Below are 20,963 nucleotides of genomic sequence, written 5' to 3'. Positions count from 1 at the left end.
TACTGGCAAGAAGGCACTAGTCTATGCCTGAACCAGAATAACCAGTTGTAGAGTTAAGGATTCTGCCCTTGAACTCTTAAAACCTAGTAGAGTTGCTAAGGCACAAGAACCAATGTCTCCTTAGAAGGCCATATATAAATACTAGGTGAAGGGTATAAATAGTGTCACTAGCCATAAGAGAAAATTGTCTCTGCCTAAGATGCCAGAGTATAAGAGTGGAGAACAAACACAGTCCTGTTTAAGTGAGAGAAGATGAGAGTATCTTGGACAAAAAGACACACTCAAAGGCACAGAGATGGAAGACAGGGATGCTTGCTAAAGGAGTCTGTCACAAGGACTCCAAGAGATAAGCATGGAAACCCTGAACTGAGCTGTATGCCTTTGACTTTGTTGTCAATGTGACGTTGACAGAATTCTGTCTTCTGGCATCTGATCTCCTATCTTCTCAGCTCAATTTCTCTTCTACCATTGCATAGTGTTTTAGCCTGCAGCAGCCTGGAGTAGTCTTCTACTTCATGGAAGCTGCCACACCCTATTCCTCCCACTTATCTGCACAGCCCTGCCTATGCCCAAGCAGAACCATACTTTTCCCCCTCACAAACACCATTACCTCAGTAGCACTCTCCTCTCTCCAGGGAACTTGCAAGGCAAAGCCCGAGTCTGGTTAAACCAAGCTGTCTTCCTACTTTGTGCCTCCTCCGTAACTGGAGAACTCTGAAGCAAAGTACATAGTATGCTGAACACAAATTTTAAATGGCCTTCAACATTGATGATGGGTAATCATTTATCATTTCTGTGATATCTTTCTCGATGTCCAATATGACCTTGCTGCACGTGGTCCTTAGAGCAAGTTCAAACAATTATTCTGTAAATTATTAGCATTGTGAATTTAACCTCAAAGTGCCTCAGCTTCATCTTATGTAAACTATGGAACCTCCACATATGGTTGCTATCAGAATTACATGTGAATCTATCAACTCAAGATTTTTTTTTTTAATACCTGGAACCTAGTAGGCTCTATAGAGGCATTTGTTATGATTATGGTTCTTCAATTTCCTTCACCCTCTCTTCTTTCCCCTTTCACTATTAATGACCTTACTTTTCTTTGGAAATAAAAATGGGGATCTGACTTAGGGAAGATGGAAGAGAAAGAAGCAACCAGGAATCTGTTTAACAACTAAATAAAACTGCACCAGCAGAATCTCTGATGTAACTGTTTTGGAAGTCTTGGGTCCTTTGAAGGCTTGCAATTTCCAGGAGAGGGTCTAGGTAGCAAGTTGTGGTTAACCTCAGTCAACTCCAGCTCTCTGCATAGCAGCAGCTATCCATTCACCACCTCGAGCCCTGCAACAGAGGCCTGGGCACATGTTCCTGGAGCAGTCTGAGCACAGCCTGCAGAAACAAGGGTGGACAAAAATGACCCTGCCCTTCCAACATCCGGGCTCCGTTCCATCATTGATTACTGCTCCTGAACACAGAAGTACAAAGAGACAAATGGCCATTTCTGGTGCTAAGACACAAGAACAACTGTCTCCTCAGAAGGCACAATGTCCTCTCATTGCTGCAAGTGCTTCCCCCTAACATGACTTACAGGAGATTTAAAGTGCAGGCTCCCTTCCCACCCCCACCCCCCTTTAATGTTTCTCTTTTTCTCCTTTTGTGAGTCAGATATTACAGACCGGAGAATTCAAAAACAACTGGAAATACAGGGGAAACTGAGAAGTGACCAAATATGCTCAAGGAAATACATAAGCTCAGAAAGACCCAAGATGACCTTATGTTTACACCCAAGTGGTTGGCATGGTGGTACAGCAGGTTAAGCAGCCCCTTGCAAGGCATCCCAAATTAGGGTGCTGGTTAGAGTCTCAGCTTCTCCACTTCTGATCCATGCCAGGGTGCCTGGAAAGGCAGAAGAAGTGCTTGACCCTTGCTCCCATGTGGGAGACCAGGATGAGTCCCAGTCTCCTGGGTTAGGTCTGGTCCAACCCTGACTGTACAGGCCATTTGAGGAATGAACCATCAGACAGATCTCTTCCTCCCCACTCCTTCCCTCCTTCTGTCGTGTGCCTTTCAAATAAATATTTAAAGCCAAATTCATGCCTGAAGCCTATTTTGGCAAAAAAAAAAAAAAAAAAAAAAAAAACAGCAAACCCGGGACCAGCCACATGGCATAGAAGATCAAGCCTCTGCCTGCAGTGCCACAATCCTATATAGGTGCTGGTCGAGTCCTGGCTGTTCTACTTCCAATCCAGCTCTGATAAAGTCCCTGGGAAAATAATGGAAGATGGCCTACCCAGGTACTTGGGCCTCCCTGCATCTACATGTGAGACCTGGAACAAGCTCATGGCTCTGGCCTGGCCCAGTCCCAATTGTTGTCCCTCTCCCTCTTCTCAGCCCCCTGCCCCATTCTCTCCATACATCTCTGCCTTTCAAATAAATCAAAAAACTCAGCATACCCTAAGGAAGGACAGTATGATCTAGGTTTATCACATTAGATTCAAATGCACAGTTTAACAGTAACCAAAAAATCACAAAACAAAGAAACAGCAAAGTATGAACCAATATGGAAAAAAAAATCAACAGAAATTATCCCTGAATGAGATTTGACAAAAGATTTACTGAGAAAATAACAAAAATAACTGCTTTAATGGTGCTCAGAGACATAAAAGATATAGGGAAAGTCAAGAAAATGATGTATGAACAAAATGAAAGTAGTAATAGAGAGACAACATGAAATGAAACAAATGCAAACCTCTGAAAATGAAGACCGTTACTGACATGAAAATTCACTGCAGGAATTGGCAGACTTGACCAGGCAGGCAGAAGAATCAGGGAACATGAAGGCAGGATCATGAGAATTACTGAGTCTGGAGAACAAAAAGAAGATGGAAGAAAAGTGAACAGAGACAGGAGGACCTCTGGTACTGCATTAAGTGGAGCAGCAAACACACCGTGGGAGATCTGGGAAGAATAGAGGAAAAGAGGCAAAGAGAACATTCAAGCAAATCATGACATGAAACTCCCCACATTTGGTGCAAGACATGGACACAGACTTAATGAATTCCAAGTGAGACCGATAAACAGATCTATACTGAAATTCTGTATAGTCAAACTGTCCAAAGCCAAAATCTGAGAAAATATTGAAAGAACCAAGAAAGAAGCAACTTGGCACATGAGGGGGCTTTAAAAACTTTATAGACAACTTAAACTCCTTTCATTTTATTTCCCTAGAAACTTCTTGAAGCCTCCTGGTACAACAGATCTTTAATATCGGCAGATGTTCAAAGTATTTAAAGGAAATAACTGTCACCACTAATCCTACAACTGGACAAACTTTCCTTCAAAAACATCAAGGGGAGAAATTGACATTCCCAAAGAAGTTGAGTGAGTTGTGACTGCTAGACCTTTCCCTGCAGGAAATACTTAAGGGCGTTCTACAATCTGAAAAGAAGTTAGATGGTAACTTCAATCCATACAAAGAAACAAAGATCTCAATAAAGATCAATAAATAATATGTGAGCAATTATAAAAGCTATTATTCTCACAATAGCTTATAACCCTACTTTTTGCTTTCTACATGATTTTAGAGACTAATACTTTTTAAAAACCAATCCAAAATCTATTCTAACATCAATATAGAAACCCTTCAGTCATTCTGACCTATAAGAGAAGGATCCTGGAGTATTTCTGCAAAAAGAGTATTTTTATGTTAAAACAATTCTGAAAGTTCTAAAATGGCCATCAGACATAGAAAGCTTTGTGTGATTCATATTTTAAAAGAAACAAATTCTCAAAGACACAGACAGGTCTGAGGTCGCTTTCCCTTCCCCTGCAGCTTCATGACAGGCAGTTAGGAAAATCCTGGGGGGAACGGCTCAGGCCTGTGGAAGCCCAGCAGGCTGAGGCCGGCTGTAGTGGTTTGAGCATGATTGTCAACTCCCAGCGCGTGTTTACTGTAGCAGCCAGTGGCAAGGACGTGAAGGACTCTGTGTGTACCCTGCCCTTCAGGCAGTGTTACCAGAAGGCATCAGAGGAAACACCCCACCCCATGGTGTGGCTCCAGGGTGCCCAGTCAAGGCACCGCCAACACCTGTCCTGGCACAAGCAGGCTGCATAGCTCCTTTGCAATGCCAGCACAAGGAATCCTGGACATCACTGGGCCTGCTGATGACAGACACAAGAAGGAAGATTTTCAGTACTGAAAATGAATTCAGTAGGGGGAAAGTCACTAGTGATCTCAGCTGTTTTAGCAGTTCTTTCAACCAGAGAGAAGATTTTAATGAATATTTCTAGTGTTTTTTTTTTTTTCTTTACACCAAGTTAAACAAGGCCTCGTGTTGCTAGAAGAGCCTCCTTTCACTGGCTCAGGTGACCTTGGTACGCTTGTTGTGCTGACCTGACTGACTTGCTTTTTCAGTCAGCCAAGGGGGGGGGAGGCCGGGAGGGCCTGGTCTCTTGGTAGAGAAAGCCAGATTCAACAGAACCACCACACCCATCTGAAGACAACAGTTCATCCCCAGTTAGGTTAATTTCCTGCCTCAAGAATGCATGAGGTTTGGGGTGCAGTGTTTTGGGGGTCCACACACCATCTTTGCCCCTCCCTAAGCAAGAAGACATTCATCTCTGTAGAACATCACCAGGGCACAGCTCATGCTTGATAAACCGGAAGCTGCTACAGGATCACTGTGCTCTGATGGACCATGCAGGACAGTCGGCAGCCCAGGGCTCCCTGAATAATCGGCTTGATCCTCCCAGTGTAGAGGATGTCAGAATCATTAGGTTGGCGCCGAGAATCTCAAAGCCACAGTCAGCAGGCTCCTTCCCTGTGTGTTCAACTTCCTCACGCAGCTGGAAGTAGAGGTCCTCGCCATGGACCACAAAGGGAAGAATGGGTTTGAAGTGACCAAGAATCGTGTCCAGCACACACCTGGCAACAAGAATGCTGCCTCCCAGGGGACCAGAAGGGCCAGATGCTATGTGGTGACATCCTCAGATCCTGCACACAGGATACTATAGAAGTGCACTTTTGCTCTTTCTAAAAATAGAACTTGTAGCCAAGTGAAGCGTACTTTGTCCAATGTAAAGATCTACTTTCTGATTTCTCTTTATCCATTTGTTCCACTCTTTGTTTCCCGATTGTCTTGTCAAATGTGAAATGTTCCTTCCCTTACTCACTGAAGTTTGGGATTCTGGCTTCTGTGGTTTTATTGTCAGTGTCAGACATGCCTTCAGACAGGGCTCTGGGTCATCAGCCTCCAGATTCTGCCCCGCCCCCTGGCCCTCCCACTCCTCCTCAGGCTCTTCGGGAAAACAAATCACCTTGTGTGTGTTGTAGCTCATTTGTTTCTACAGAGAATCAACAGATCATATTCAGTGTCTTGAATAAATTGCTCTATTTTGAAATTAGAAACAAAAAAATGAGTCAGATCTAAAGTAAGATCTAAAATAGTTAAACTCTTTAAACAAAAGAAAAAGTAGACAAATTGAGCTCTAAGAAAATTTTAGGATGTGGGCACCAAGATGTCAAAAGGGAGAGGATACCCATGTGTGAGATCAGGGGACATGTCAGAAATCACCATCTTCTTCATTTGCTGTGAAACAAACTGCTCTGGAAAGTATTAAGTATTTTTTTAAAAAATTAAAGTTTAAAGCAAAAGGTCCTATCAATAGAGTAAAAAAGTCAGCTATAGAAAGAAAAAATATTTGTAAGTCATTTATTTCATTAAATATTAATATCCAGCATTCACAGAGAACTCCAACAATTTTTAAAAATCAAAAGTGAGCAAAATGGACCAGTATTGTGACACAGAAAGTTAAGCGGCCATCTGCATCACCAACACCCCATATGGGGGTGCCAATTTGTGTCCTGGCTGCTCCTCCACTTCTGATCCAGCTCCCTGCTAATGTTTTGGGAAAGCAGTGGAAGGTGGCCCAAGTGCTTGGGCCCCTGCACCCACATGGGAGACCTGTAAGAAGCTCCTGGATCCTGGCTTCAGCTTGGCCAACCCTGGCCATTGAAGCCATTTGGGGATTGAACCAGTTGATAGATCAATTTTTCCCTTTAAAAAAATATTTGAAAGGCAGAGTTAAAGTGAGCAGAGGGGGTTGGCACCGTGGTGCAGTGGATTAAAGCCCTGGCCTGAAGTGCCGGCTCTAGTACAGCTGCTCCTTTTCCAATCCAGCTCTCTGCTATGGCCTGGAAAAGCAGTAGAAGATGGCCCAAGATGGTCCCTGCATCCACGTGGGAGACCTTGAAGAAGCTCCCGGCTTCCAACTTCACTTCAGCTCAGCTCCGGCCATTGCAGCCATCTAGGGAGTGAACCAGCAGATGGAAGACCTCTCTCTGCCTCTCAAGCTTTCAAATAAATAAAAATAAGTGTTTAAAAAATGAGCAAAGAATTTAATAGTTATTTCTCCAATGGCATAAAAATGTCCAGTAATCACAAGATGTTCAATATCACTAATCAGGAAAAATTAAAGTGTATCAGGAAGTTACCTTGTGCCTGTTAGGAAGCCTATGGTTTAAAAAAAAGAAAAAGTAAAAGGTGATGAACATGAAATAGGAACCCTTATATACTATCAGTGAGAATACAAAATACAGCCTCTGTTCCTTAAAAACTCCAACATTCTACTTCTGGGTATATACCTGTAAGAACTGAAAACAGGCTTCTGAGGCATTATTTGTACACCCATGTTAACAGCTTTCTTTGTAGTAGCTGAAATGGAGAAGCAAAGCAAGTGTCTTTCATCAAAAGAATGGAAAGCAAAGTATTGGAAACACATGCAATGGCTATTATTCAATCTTAAAACGAAGGGAATTCTGCAGTATGCTATAACATAGATAACCTAGAGGACATTGTGCTAGATGAAATAAGTCACAATAAGATACACACTGTGTGACTCCACAATAGGTACTTAGAGTAGTCAGAATCATAGACTAGGAAGTAGCTCTACCAGAATGGGAAGCTCTGTAATGGTTAGAGCTTGAGTTTTCCACAATGGACAGAGTTGTGCAGATGGATGGTGGTTATGGCTGCACATTATAAAATGCATTTAAGATCACCTAAAATGTACCTAAAATTAATATGAATTTTACATGTTTTACCACATTTTGAAAAACAAGACAAAGCAGTCAGAGTTACTCCTTCTCCCTTCCACCAAGTCTACCATCCTTCCAGGGTTGGCACCCATGACCTTCACTGTCCCTCGCTGCTCTTATCCAGACCCACTCTTCTCTTGTTCCTGGATCCATATTCTCTTACCTTCAAGGACCTCAGTCCTGCAATCCCCATTCCCTCCCCAGCATCAGTCACTTTCCTTTCTACTAAATCCTCTGTTCAGTACACAGGCAGGCTCTAGTATTGCTTACTTTACAATATAACTCTTAAGAAATAGGATAATTGATCCCTGATGGTTTTCTCACTTGTACAGTAAAATGTCTAGAATTTCCTAAGTTCACTTTCTCCTGTACTTCCACTCATTGTTCAACTCACCTCTGCTGGGTTTATCCTTCCACTCAGTTGAGACTGTATTGGCCCAATAATTCCTATGTTGCTGAATCTAATCGTCTGTTCTCCGATTACTTCCTTACCATTGTTTGGCTAGGTTTTCAGAGTGTCACCTAGAGGTTCATATGTTTAAAGCTTGGCCCCCAAGTGTGGTAATGTTAAGCAGTGGGACCTTTAAAAGGTGGAGCCTAATGGAGGTTCGCTGAGTCACAAGGGGGTCATATTAAGGTCGTTCTCATGGGACCTTGATTTCGTTCTCACAAAAGCAAGCTGTTCCACAAGAGCCTCTCCCTGGGATTTGGCTTTCTGTCTTGCTATAGGATTTCTTGCTTTCATGTGTGCTTCTGCCACGATGCCATCTGTCATTCATGATCTATCTGGTGTCCTGACAGAATCAGCACTGTGATGTTTGGACTTTCAAACCCCCAAAGTATGAGCTCAATTAGCCTCTTTTCTTTTAAGCAACCAGACTTCAGTATTTCATGATAGTTGATGGTAACGGAAAGACTAATGCATTCCCTACTGAGCGTTCTGTGGCGTTGATCGCTTTCTCCATACGAAAATTCATTCTTCTTTCGGCTTCCATGTTAACCCATTCTCATCTTCCTTTCTCATTGGACACCCCTTCACAGATGACTGTATCAATTCTTCCTCTTTTGTTCAACTTAAAATTTTGGTAAGACAAGGAACTTGGCTCCAGGCCTCCCTCTTTGTTCCACCTACACACTGTTCCTATTGACTTCACTCAGTCTCCTGGTGTTAATTACCTTCCATACTCACGTTATCCTAAACCTTTACTCTATCCTGAACTTTCCCAAGCCTAGGAACTTATACTCAAATACTTATATTTACCTCACTTCTCTAAAATTTAATTATCTAAAACCCAGGAAGAGAGAATAAAAACTGCAGAAAAGCACCCCCATTTCCGTGCTATTTTTGACACTTTCCTAAGTAGTATTCAGCTTCTTATGCCAAAAATCTATGAAGTGGGGCCAGCATTGTGGTATAGTGGGTAAGGCTACTGCCTGCAACTCTAGCATTCCATACAGGCCCCAGTTCCTATCCCATCTGCTCCACTTCTGATACAGCCTTTAATGGCTCCTGGCTTTGGTCTGGCCCAGTACTGGCCACTGGGTAAGTGAACCAGCAGGTGGAAAATCTGTCTCTCCCTCTCTATAACTGACTCTCAGAACAAATATTTAATAAAGTATCCCTTATTTTTCTGTTCTTTACCACTATATCAAAAACATCAAATCCTGTCAGTTCCATCATCAAAGTGTGCTCCAAATCAACTCACTCCCCTCCATCTCTGTTGCTTAATATGAGCCAATGTCATTCCTATAATTTGTGCCCTGTAGCGTTTATCCTCCAGGAGCAGCCAAAATGATCTTTAAATGCATAAAGCCCATGACGCTATGTCCTTTATAAAATTCTTCCAAGTTTTCACTCATCTGCCTGGAAGAACCACATATCTTGGACGGTCAGTTGTACTCAATTCCCTGAGTGATCTGCCCCTGCTTTCCCTCCATCGTCTCCTGAGATCACTCTTCCCCCAGCTCCTAATACTCGAGCTGCACCAGCTTGATTTTGTTTCCCCATTTTTCAAGCTCATTACCTTGCTCTTTCTGTTCCTCCAAGATAACTCTCCAGACATTATCCCAGGGCTGCATACTTCTTGTCCTTCAATCTCACCTTAAAGGCATCATCCTCAGTGAGGAGGTGCTTGGCCACCATCACTTCACCTTATTATAGTTCTCCGTATGGTATTTAACGTTAGTGTAATCTCTAGCTTCCCTCCTCTCACCACTGTTTGGTGAGCCTTGTGCAACCTCTTCCAACCACAGCTCACTTTCCCTCCAGGGCCTACACAGGGCTCATTCCAAGGTTTAAGTCAGCTCATTGCTAAATGAGACAATGACTTTGGGGCTTCCTAATTTTAGCTATAAGGGAACAACTGCCCCCAACCATCAGCCTCATCTGTCAGCCCACACCCACAGAACCTCAGTCTCCTCAGCCTATTGCACAGCCTCCCTTCTCTCCCCATACTTTTCACCTACACTGTCAGTTCTTGGAAAGGCAGGTGCTGCTCCCCTTCTTTCCCTGATACAATCCATTCTGCACACCACCATTAAGCCTTTTAAAATTATTCTGCCACCATATTGCTTTCCTGCCCCAAATCTTCGTGTTTTTTTTTTTTCCACAGCTTACAGAATGAAGTGCAAAATCTTTTAGCCTGAGCCAAAGAACCTTTTACAGGGATCATAGAAGCTGCCCTGGATATAGAAAAAAATGCTTAATGTCTCTGGTCCAGCAACTGGAAGACACAAACATGAGCTATTTCTTCCTTTAGTTTCTGATATAGGCGATTTCTTCACGATTGTGGCAGTAATGTCAATACCTAATGTCCCCAGAGTGGTATACACTGCCCCTCAACCCAGGACACTCGAGAAAGTCTTCATAGTAAATCCAACAACAGGTATCAGAGCTAAATCTATGAGTGTTAAAATCACCTGGAAGTGTGCTTAAACACAATACTGTTCCTAAATCACTGGGGAGTGTCTCATCATGGTTACATAATCATATGGTTTTTGATGAGTGGTCTGGTATATCTACTCCCCACCTTATTTAATTTTAATTTTATTATATATTTTTATATTAAAGATTTACTTGAAAGTCAAAGGTACACAGCGAGAGAAGGGAAGGCAGAGAGGTCTTCCATCCTTTGGTTCACTCCCCAGTTGGCCGCAACAGCCAGAGCTGCTCTGATCCAGAGCCAGGAGCCAGCAGCTTCTTCCTGGTCTCCCACATGGGTGCAGGAACCCAAGGAATTGGGCCATCCTCTACTGCTTTCCCAGGCCATAGCAGAGAGCTGATTGGAAATGGAGCAGCTGGGACTTGAACCGGCGCCCATATGGGATGCCAGCACTGCAAATGGCGGCTTTTCCCGCTAAGACACAGCGCCAGCCCCTAATTTAATTATGTTTAATTTATTAAATTGTTTTTATTTTAAAATAGTTTATACTTTATTATTCTATATTCTTAAAGAAAAAAATGTTTGAGTCTTATTTTAGGAGGTTCAAAGCCCAACCAGCCTGATGCATGCTCCAGCAAGGGCTTCCTGGACTACACTGTATCACAGCAGGAATGTGCATGTATGTATGCAGTCTCTCCCTGCCCTTATAAAGTCACCAGGATTCAACCATGCAAACACCCCAACGACTTACTCCAATCTATCATTCTCCAGAGTCCTCACCTCTACATGCCATAGCTGGATTGCTTATCTGAATCAGTCTGACCCGGTGGTTCTCTACTCTAAATGCACATTAGAGCAAGATTGGGAGCCTTAATAAAAATTCCAGTACTAGAGCCCCACTGAAGTCAAATTGAATCAAATTCTCTGAGCTGAGACCCCAGTATCAGGGTTTGACAGTGACCCTAAATCTATGACCCATCAGTAAAACATGAAATAAAGAACTTGTAGGATGGAAGACTGCAGGGAGACCTAACCCTTTCTGAAACATTAAATTCCAAAATTTAGAAAACAACTGGAGTGTGGGGTGAGGGGCAGAGAAAGGCACTTGGCATAGGGAAAAGACTGAAGATCATTAGAATAATAGCTAATATTTGGAAGTTAATATTTGATGTCAGGCACTACTCAAAGTGCACTAATTTAATTATCCTCACTTCAGTCCCAGTGAGAAGTACTATTTCTTATTTCCATTTCACAAATGAAATACCAGAGGCAGAGAGAGAAGATAAAGTAATTGCCTGAGGTCAGCATGGTGAGAGTGGGATTTGAACCCAAAAAATCTGACTTTAAAGTCCCATCTTAATAGCAGCAGCAGGACTTGCATGAGGCTTACTCAACACAAGGCACTGTTCTAAGTATTTCACAATCTTGTGAGGTGCAACCATTAATTTATTATCTACAGTGTACCCAGGAGTGACTCAACCAAGTTCATGGAACACTTTACCAAGAATGGGACATGGAGAAATCCTATGCTCTAGGAGCTTCTTTTTAAAGCTGCACCTCTGGTTTCCCACAGATAAGTAAGGTACATTCAGGGCTCCACCCATTCATGCATGCACATGCACATGAAAATTCCTGACAACTTCTTGGTGCTACAAAACTTTTCTGAAAAAATTAAAAGTCCTGGAAATCTGATTATGAACAGGATGCAAACTCACATTTGACTAGTACATGTGTAGAGCTGAGGGGAACATAGTCCCCTTGTCCACTCATAGTGACATCCCCTATAAGGAAATTCTGCATGTTACCCCTGCTTATGTTTTACTGCCAAGGATTCTAAGCCCCTAACCAGGCCCCTTCTGTAGTTTCTCAATCCATCCCCATGCAGGGTACAGAGTTGTTGGATGGCTATAGACTAAATTCTGCATGTGCTCATAGAGCTCTTTAAACCCTCTTTCCTGCCTCCTCCATTAGTGTGTACCATCTTGAAATTTCTACCATAAAACTGCTCAGATGTATGCAGAAAGCTTAATTTAAAATGTCCATCCTGCATCTACCACCAGCCTACTTCATACCCATCTGTTAAATGCACCCACTGTTGAATTTTCAGCTGATGCTAATGTGCTATTCTTCCCAGGTGTCATAATGTTTCCATTATGACTGTTGCTTTGGAGGAAAGACAGGCATTAATGATGAGAATTTCAGATGCTATGGCCAAGTTAAAAGGTTCATATTCAACTGTACAGGCGAGAGGGAGCCATTGCAGGTTTTGAGGCGAAGAGTGACATGGGACCTGCTTTAGAAAATCAAGCTGGCAGTGAAATGCAGAATGTATTGGAACAGAGAAAGGGACAGTTGGTTGGAACATGGTGCTGTGAAGCCAAGGGCCGGGAGATGTTGGCACAGAACATGTGGATTCATCAGCACAAACCATTCTCACTGCTAAAAAGCCGGTCAAAGAGCACATCTAACTGATGATGGATTTGTATTAGGAGGACAGCCCTTAAAATATGTGTCTACTCTGAGCTGATTTTATCTTCAGATACCAAATTAAGAAAAAGCCTCCATACATCTGTCATTACTGAGTTAGTGGCTGCCTGGATGCATTAAATCTTCTATTTTCAGACTCAAATGTGCTGGGCAAGTAACTTCACTTCAGGAGGACGAGGATGCTATTTCATCTGTGTTCCCCGAGTTTGGATCCAGGCAGAGCTTTCTCAGGAGAACCTGGCTTTTACCACCTCCCCCGTGTTTTGGCTCTTCCCTCACTTTGATCACTTTATTCCTCACCGAAACCAACCCGAACCCTGCAAAGAGCTGGGGAACTGTGCTTCCTCTCCCCACCCATCTTCATCCATCATGCCTGGAGGACTCCTTGTGTCAATTTAAGTCTTTATAAGGGTGACAATGAGTAACTGGGAGGGGTTTTGATCCCTTGGCTAAGTCCTTCCATGATCTACAAGTTCTACCATCTCAGCTGCCTGAACATCTCATCAGTCATGCTCAGTGCACAAGACAGACCCCAGGCTCAGACACATGCGATATGGTCCTTTGTTTCTACATATTCTTCCCCAAACATGGCTGGGGAGACCTCGGTCAAGTCCTACCACATTATAGCTACTGCGCATTGATTGAGAAAGCAGCGTACATTGTAATCGGTGTTTGGGTAACTACTTTTTTTTTTTTTTTAATAATTCAGAAAACATGAAGACAACTCATTCACATGCAGTCTCCTTCTAGGAGCAGTCGATCAGCTTTCAGAATTCTCCCTATGCTATCTGCCACCCTCAAGCTGGAGTCTCACAGTGACCTCTTCCTTGGCCCCCTCTTTGTCCTTCCCTCATCATTCTGTTTTCTTTGTGGCATTTCTCTCCCTTTAACTTCCCACTTTCTCCTCATCCCCCCATAAAAAAGCGAAACATTCTGCTCCTTCTAGAGTATCTCCTACCTCAGCAAATGGCAACGTCATTTATTCAGAACCCAAGGCAAAACCCAGGACGTTATTCCAACCCCACGGTTCTCAACCTGTCAGCTCACTGACTGCCTGGCTACAAACTTGCCGTTTCTGACTCAGTAACTGGTTCAAAAGCTCTCATGTGGCCCCGAAATTTGCATTTCTAACAAGTTCCCAGGTGATGCTGATCCTGCTTGTCCTGCCACCATGCTTTGAGAACACTGTTTTAGAAATTCCTCCCATGCAACAAATAATGAATCAGGTCCTATTGATTTATGTCTCCAAATTAGCTTTTTTCTGCCTGACGGCACTGTCCTAGTTCAGGCCTGTGCTGTTCTTTCTTAAACTGTTCTGATCACCTTCAAGCTGCATCTCTCTGCCTCCAGTCTTACCCCTTCAATAGCCACTGCTAATGCAATTATCTAAGACACAGGTGAGACCCCACTTCTTCCCGATTTGAGCCCTTTAGTGGCTCCTACAACCCCAACATCACAAGACTTGGTTTCTTCAGCATGGCAGGCAATGTCCTATTGGCCTAGCCTCATCTTCCTCTCCACACTTACTTCACAACACTCCCTACAGTAACAGTATTAGAAATTCTTAACACACTGCAGTTTCCGGTTTTCTTAGGTGATGTCACTTTCTAGACCATGCTTCTCTGTACCCCTTGGCCAACAGCTGGGTTCCTACTATCCAGGAGCCCTTCTGTAAACCAGGCCCTACAAGGGCAGGATTGAAAACAGCAGTCAAGATGCCATTTAGGGCACTTGTATCCCTTATCAGAGTTCCTAGGTTTGAGTCCTGGGGCCACTCCCGATTCCAGCTTTCTGTTAATGCAGATGCTGGGTGGCAGCAGGTGATGGCCCCAGCACTAGGAAGTCTGGATTGCATCCCAGGTGATGGCCCACATACTGGGATATGATTGGCTCCCAGGCACTTGGGGACTGAGTGAGCCAGTGGCTCTCTCCTTCCCTCCCTTGCTCTCAAGTCAAATAAAAATTAAAATGTCCTAGCTGACCTCAGTGACAGCTGAGATTTTCTGTGTCCTCTTGTGGCAGGAAGTCTATGGAATTTTATCTCCTGCACCAGCTGAGTGCCTGAACTGAATTTCCTCCTCAAAATTCACTCTCCTTCTAATGGGTCTGCTTTCCTCTTATTTCCATCTTGATCTTTACAGAAGACAAAGATCTCAGAAAGGGCAGTAATCACCAATTCAATCCACCAGTGGCATCTCTCAGTCACTCTGAATCCTGGTTATATTTTCTCATGTATCCTTAATAAAACTACCACTCTGCTTGTACAAAAATCAGCCTTTCTCTTCAAAGAGCTTGTGGAATTTTATTGCTCTGGCTCTGATGTCTTAAGTAGAATCCTGTGTGGTGCGGAGAGGCCAGGAGGAAATTAAGGTAGCACGTTTAAAGGCCAAAACCTGAATCAAGTATGTTTCTTTTGCCATGTTCATGAGTCACTATGGCTGTAGGAGTCCTCAGGTCTGCAGAATTCTCTATTTCTAGCATTTGGTTTCTAAATTTGAATGAAGCCAGGATAGGATACTGTGGTTCATAAACTTCTGACCTGACAGAGACTGGGTAGAGAAAACAGAAATCAGATACAATCAATAAGACAAGTATTCTCTTTGCTCCTCCTCTACTAGATTTGAAAGGCAGAGAGACCGAGAGGAAATAAAGAGCTTCCATCTGCTGGGTCATTCCCCAAATACCTACAACAGCCAAGCCTAAGCCAGGCCAAAGTCAGGAACTCCACGTGGGTGGCAGGAATACAAGCATGTGGGCCGTCATCTGCTTATCCCCCCAGCCCCATTAGCAGGAAGCTGGCTAAGAAGTGCAAAACAGCCAGGATGCAAACCACACAGATATGAAATGTAGGTGTTCAAAGTAGTAGCTTAACCCCTTGCACAGTACCCTCCACTCCACTACGATCTTTGTGTTAGCTTTGAGTCAGAGATTACATGCTTGGAGGAAGGGAGCCATAACATCCTAGCCATTGATCTATTAATGGACAAAAACTTCAATGCTAAAAAAGAGAATGGGAGAAGTTAATACGTTTTATTGGAGGCTAATTTGATACCTAGGAATAATTTTTAAGATGAATAAATTTAAGAAATCAACCAGCTGATATTTTATTGAATCATTTTATGTACTTTATATATGTGTATACTCCTATAGGCATATGCAAATGTGTAAATCTCACATATTAAAAACTGAATGATGAAAAGCCCTTTAGGTATATGAAGCTTTATTATTTTCATTATTATTGTGAACTTGGAACACTTTTTGCCATTATTTTCTTGGAGAAATTTGCTGAGTTTGGCAATTTTCCACTGACATTATGAATTTCTCTATGCCGGGCAGCAGGGTCTCTGGGTGGGGGCGGGGATAAGTAATGCAGACAACTGGCTGGAAAACAACCTTATTTATTGTCAGGGGTTCTTTGGCCTGAGTACGGACTCTTTTGGCCACTAATTGCCTGAACCACCTGTCCCATACCTGCCATTTCTGAGAAAATAGTCCGTTTTCTGCATGTGGTTTTCGGAAGAATAACACGTGAAAAGACCAAGGATTCTTGCTAGCACTGACTGCATTGGAATTGAGAAGTTCTGGATTGTTTGTGTGAATGGGTTCTAAGCAAAGACTGTGGCTGCCTCATTTAAGATCTTGGTGGGAACTCAAGGTGTGACATAGCAAAGCTGAATCTCACCCACAGGAGGACGAGTAGAAGAGTTCTCAGCTGCTGTTCTCTTTACAATGGCCCTTGATTATTTTCTAATACCACCCTGGAGTCCTGCTACTTTTTGTGCTCACTTCACTTTCCAATTCTGTTTGTAAACATGAAAGAAAAAATATCCAATCAAGTATCTGATACCATCTGGTTTATGAGCTGTTGATGCAAACAACTGAGGTCTCTAGACATGGATAACAAAGGGCTTTAACCAGCCGCACTCCACCCCCTTGGGTCTCTAAACCATGGGGCATGGCTAATTTTACTAATGAAGATGTCACAAATAAGTATCTGCTATGACTTGCTTGAAAAGTGGCCATTTCAAACTCAACTGAGACACATTAAAATTGAATGAATTTATAAACGAGCTTTATCTTAATTCAAAGTTTTGTGTTACCTTCATAGGTTTTCATTTTTTATTTGGGAGTTCATAGTATTGGGTTAAAAGACCCAAATCAAGGTTTTGTACATATCAGAGCAGATCACACACACCAAATCCCGAGCACAGTTAAGGCTTCTGTTGGGCAGACCTTCTTGCATGGATCAGAGGCACACAAGTTGGCATTTTGCTCATGAAGGGGGATGTCAGAACACAAGGAGAACTCTGGAGTAACAGAGCCCTCAGGAAGTCTGCGGCTGCATAGAGCACAGAACATTCCAGGAAGAATGTGTGACTTTTTGCAGTTTTATTACTCCCTATAATCTTTCCTTTCTGAGTCCACCAACAGCATGCAGTTCAACAATGATCATGATAGCTGTAATTCACAGAGAACTTATTTACACTTTGCTATTCATTTTATATACATGAACCTCATGAATGTCATAGAATTCTGTGCAGTACCTTTTTAGCCTCATTTTGCAGGTGATGTAACAAGCACAGAGAAGTTAACTTGCCCAAGATCACATAACCAGTAAGCGGAAGACACAAGACTCAAATCCAGATCATCCGACAAAAGAGGAATGAACCAAGTGCCATAGACTTTTGTAGCCCTATTGCAATTATCTCCCTTATCTGATGGCAAAAATGGAGAAATTTGAATCTTTCCAGAGGCACTAACTGGTGGGACTGTTCAGGCGCCCACACTCTGGGGCCATAAATAATCTGTCTGCCATTCCATGCTCAAAAAATGTGGGAAAAAGTCTATTAGGGAGTGGTAGCCAGCCTCTGATGTGACCTCCACAATCCTCACCTCCTGGTATTCACTTTTATCTTTTCCAATTTGTGCCAATGTTAGCCTGTATGACCAACAGCAAGTAGAAGTAATGGGAAGGCCCTTTCAAGGTAATTACAAAAGTCTGCAGCTTCTGACTGGATGGTCTCTTCTATGTGCTCTCCAATCATGGCTTTGGAGAAAGCAAGCTACTTTGTCACAGGAGTATTCTGGAAGCCTATGGAGTCACCACCAGGACAGGAGACAGAACCTGCAGCCAATCATTACTGAGACCAACAGCCACATGTGAGCTTGGAAGCCTGTTCTCTAACAGCAAAGCCTCATGAACCAATGCACCTGACTGACAACATGATTGGGCAGAACCGTGCATCCAGAGTCCTGATCCTCCAACACTGTGTGTGATAGTATTTACTGTTTTCAGCTGACGTGTTCCGGGATCATCTGTTACTTAGGCATAGATAACCAAGGCATGAGATATGAAGGAGACACTCAACATTAATATTTAAGTGCCAAGGGCAGTTGGCAGACCCAGGAAAACCTGAGGAGCCTTACAACCTTAGTAAGAAAGCCAGCACTTGATTGTACAAGTGTCGCCTTGCTCTCCAGAAGTTTCTATCTGGGTAAGTCTGCAATCAAAGGAGGAGGGCTGGAGAGCTCTGTGTCCATCAGGACTGATGAGAACGGGTAACACCACATGCTCATGTGGAAATGAGAGGTACATCTACAAGACAACCCAGCTATGTAGTCGTATAGATCCTTCTCGGTGCCCTCTCATTTGCAGAATGCTTGGTAGAGATGCTCAAAGCTCTGCAAGCCACGGGGATGAGCTGAGCTGTGCTTAGGGAAGCCTGACTGAGATGTGTGGAGAAGTCAACACTCAATGACCATCTGTCTGGGAACCACAGTGACAGCCCAAGCTGCAGACCATCGAGGAGCCATCGAAGGGTTTCTAAACCACAGCCAGAGCAGTCACCTTCACAAGGAGGTCCACTGCACAGGCAGTTTAGTCAGTGTCCACCTGGCAGAGCCCTGATCCTAGAGCTATCGGTTTTCTAGGGCTGCCACAGTGAAGACCCACAGGCAGGGTGACTTCAAGAGAAATTCCCTCAAAGTTCTAGAGGCTACAAGTGCAAAATCATGCTCCTTCTAAAGGTTCTAGGGGAAAACCCATGCTCGTCTTAACCAGACTGTGGTGGCTGACTGCCGTACTGCTCCAGTTTCTGCCTGTGCCTTCCCAGCATCTTCCCCCTGCGTCACTGTGTCCAACTTGCCTTCCTCTAAAGCCAGCATGTGGCATTGAGGGTTCACCTTGTTTTGAGAAGATCATATTTCCAAATAAGGTCACACTCATGGATTTCAGGTGGGCATGAATGTTGGGTGACACTACAACCTGGCATGCCAGGTGTGACTCGGTTCTTCAGTAATCCCCTCCCTGCTGCCTGTTCCTGGTGGCTTCTAGGATAGTCCCTTCCCAGCTCTCTCCAGACTCAGCTTCCATCTCTGACTCTGCTCATCTGTTTTCCTAAATGCCTTCTGCCCATCTTCTCACACAATCAGGTGCAGTCAGTGGACTGAACTCAGATCTGATATTGAGCAGGCCATGGATTTTTTGGGTTCCATTCCTATGGTCTTATTTATTAACTTCCTAGCTTATCAGTTTTTCTAACTGTATTATGACCAGCTGTGTCTGGTACAAATAAGCCCTATGTTGGGTTCTTACGGTCCCTTGAGACTTAATGTCATGTACTCTAATGGAGAAACTCACTGTGCCATCCTTTAGGATTTATCTTTGTTCCCTTCAACAGATTCCTATTTTTAATCTAGCCCCCGTTCGATTTTGTGAAAGGCAGAGAGACAGGGAGATATCTCCCATCCACTAGTTTACTCCCTAAATACTTTCAGTAGCTAGGACTGTGCCAGGCTAAAGCCAGGAACCAGGAACTCAATCTGGTTCTTCCACGTGATAGCAAGGATCCAAATACTCAAGTGTCACATACTGCTTCCCTGGGTGTGCATCAGCAGGAAGCGGGCACTGGGAGCAGAGCTAGGACTAACACAAGCCCTCTAATGTGCTGTGTGGGTATCTCAAGTGGCATCTTAAAACCTTCACATCTCTCTTCTTCTTTGGCCAGATATTGAGAAACACACATGAGATTCCTTATGAAATAAGAACCCCATCATCTCACCCCCTCCCACGTGGCAAAGTGAAGCATCTGGTCCCACATGCCTGGCGGCCCAAGACAGGCCACGCCCTCCATAGTGTTCATAGAGCACAGTTTTCAGCCAGGAAACATCTCCCCATTTTTCCAAACCTTGGCTTATCAGGGGCCAGCATTGTGGCACAGATTAAGCCACCACTTGTGACCCCCGCATCCCATGAGTGCTGGTTCGAGTCCCAGGTGCTCTGCCTCTAATCCAGTTCCCTGCAAATGCACCTGAGAAAGCTCAAGTACTTGGGTGCCTGCCACCCACAGGGTAGGCGCAGGTGGTGCTCCAGGCACCAGATTTCAGCCTAGCCCAGCCCCAGCTGTTGAGACTATTTAGGGAGTAAGCTAGCAGATCGAAGATCTGTCAACTCTGCCTTTCAAATAAATAAATCTTAAAAAAAAAGGTCCAGGTTTATCCTCCTTCCTTCCTGATCAACAGCCCCCTGCCAGCCAGGGGTTCTAGGTCCCAGCAGAGACTGCAGGGGCTTGGAGAAAGCTCCATTATAGCCCAGCCCCTGCATAGGAGCCCCCTGGAGGGCTGCCTGGCCCAGCCTGGATCCTGCAGGCTCTCTGCAAATAGTTAGCCTGCAGCCTTCTCTCTGTGTGTTTCCCTCAGGAGAGGCAGTTGAGGATGGGGAGCCATGATGGGGGGTGGGGGGAGTGGAGCTGTGAATCTCAGCATTGAACTCCAGCCCAGCAGCTCCAGGAAGCAGGAAAAGCATGACCTGTTCCTCTGGGAAGCCACACACTACTTGAACTCATTGGTCTCTGGCAATTCCAGGTACATTCAAGGTAGGAGAAGAGCACATAGTCAAAGCTTTGGCTTCTCTTACCTCTCTGGGGAAGCAGCTCCTCTACCCAGTTCAGGTCTCTGTAGTCAACACCCAGCCTCGGAAGGGATGGAGCCCTGCACTAAAGGCCTGTTCCTATAGTGCTTAATCCCACAGTCTTCACAATCAGCCCCAGCTGGAAATGCCTGGTTGTTGTTTAGTGAGGCAAGGAGAGTATTTTGTTCACCTGTTGTGAAAGGAAGGGGCACCTCTACGAGGAGAAAGAGAATGATGATTATAGGGAGACCGGTTGTTTTGCCTGAGCCAGAAGTGACAGTCAGCAAGAGGTGACCAAGAAGGAGAAATTCATCCTTGTGCTAGTGTCACTGCCAACACAAGCTGTGGTGGAAATGATGGTAGGACACACAGTAGCGGCTCACCCTGGCCCAGAGGGACAGGTTCAGGGAGGCTTGCAAGGGGATACAAAGTTCTATCCAGTACATGTGACTGGTGGCAGACTCAAAACCTTTCAGTCAACTGGGATCAGGAAACAGGGGCAGAGGCAGAGGATAGGGTTCATGGTGCATCACAAAGACTTACTGAGTCCTGCCTAGTATAGCCAAGGGGCTGGAGTACTGCTGGG

General features: G+C 44.1%; 1 long non-coding RNA gene across 3 annotated transcripts; it reads right to left on the bottom strand.

The window, feature by feature from the left end:
- Positions 1–993: 993 nt before the first annotated feature.
- LOC149124730 (uncharacterized) lies at positions 994–20,491 on the bottom strand. Of its 3 annotated transcripts, none has more exons than XR_016213785.1 (4): positions 20,384–20,491; positions 2,753–2,867; positions 1,775–1,899; positions 994–1,392 (listed from the first exon to the last, which is right to left on the bottom strand). It is a non-coding gene; the product is annotated as an uncharacterized LOC149124730 (long non-coding RNA). The 3 variants fall into 3 exon arrangements; XR_016213784.1 differs by having other exon boundaries at positions 1,788–1,899; XR_016213786.1 differs by having other exon boundaries at positions 1,788–1,899; positions 2,779–2,867.
- Positions 20,492–20,963: the final 472 nt, after the last annotated feature.

Source organism: Oryctolagus cuniculus, chromosome 9, assembly GCF_051225735.1.
Source record: "Oryctolagus cuniculus isolate XC-2025 breed Fujian yellow rabbit chromosome 9, ASM5122573v1, whole genome shotgun sequence".
Lineage (NCBI taxonomy): Eukaryota > Metazoa > Chordata > Mammalia > Lagomorpha > Leporidae > Oryctolagus > Oryctolagus cuniculus.
This window is presented reverse-complemented; position numbering and strand designations above follow the sequence as displayed.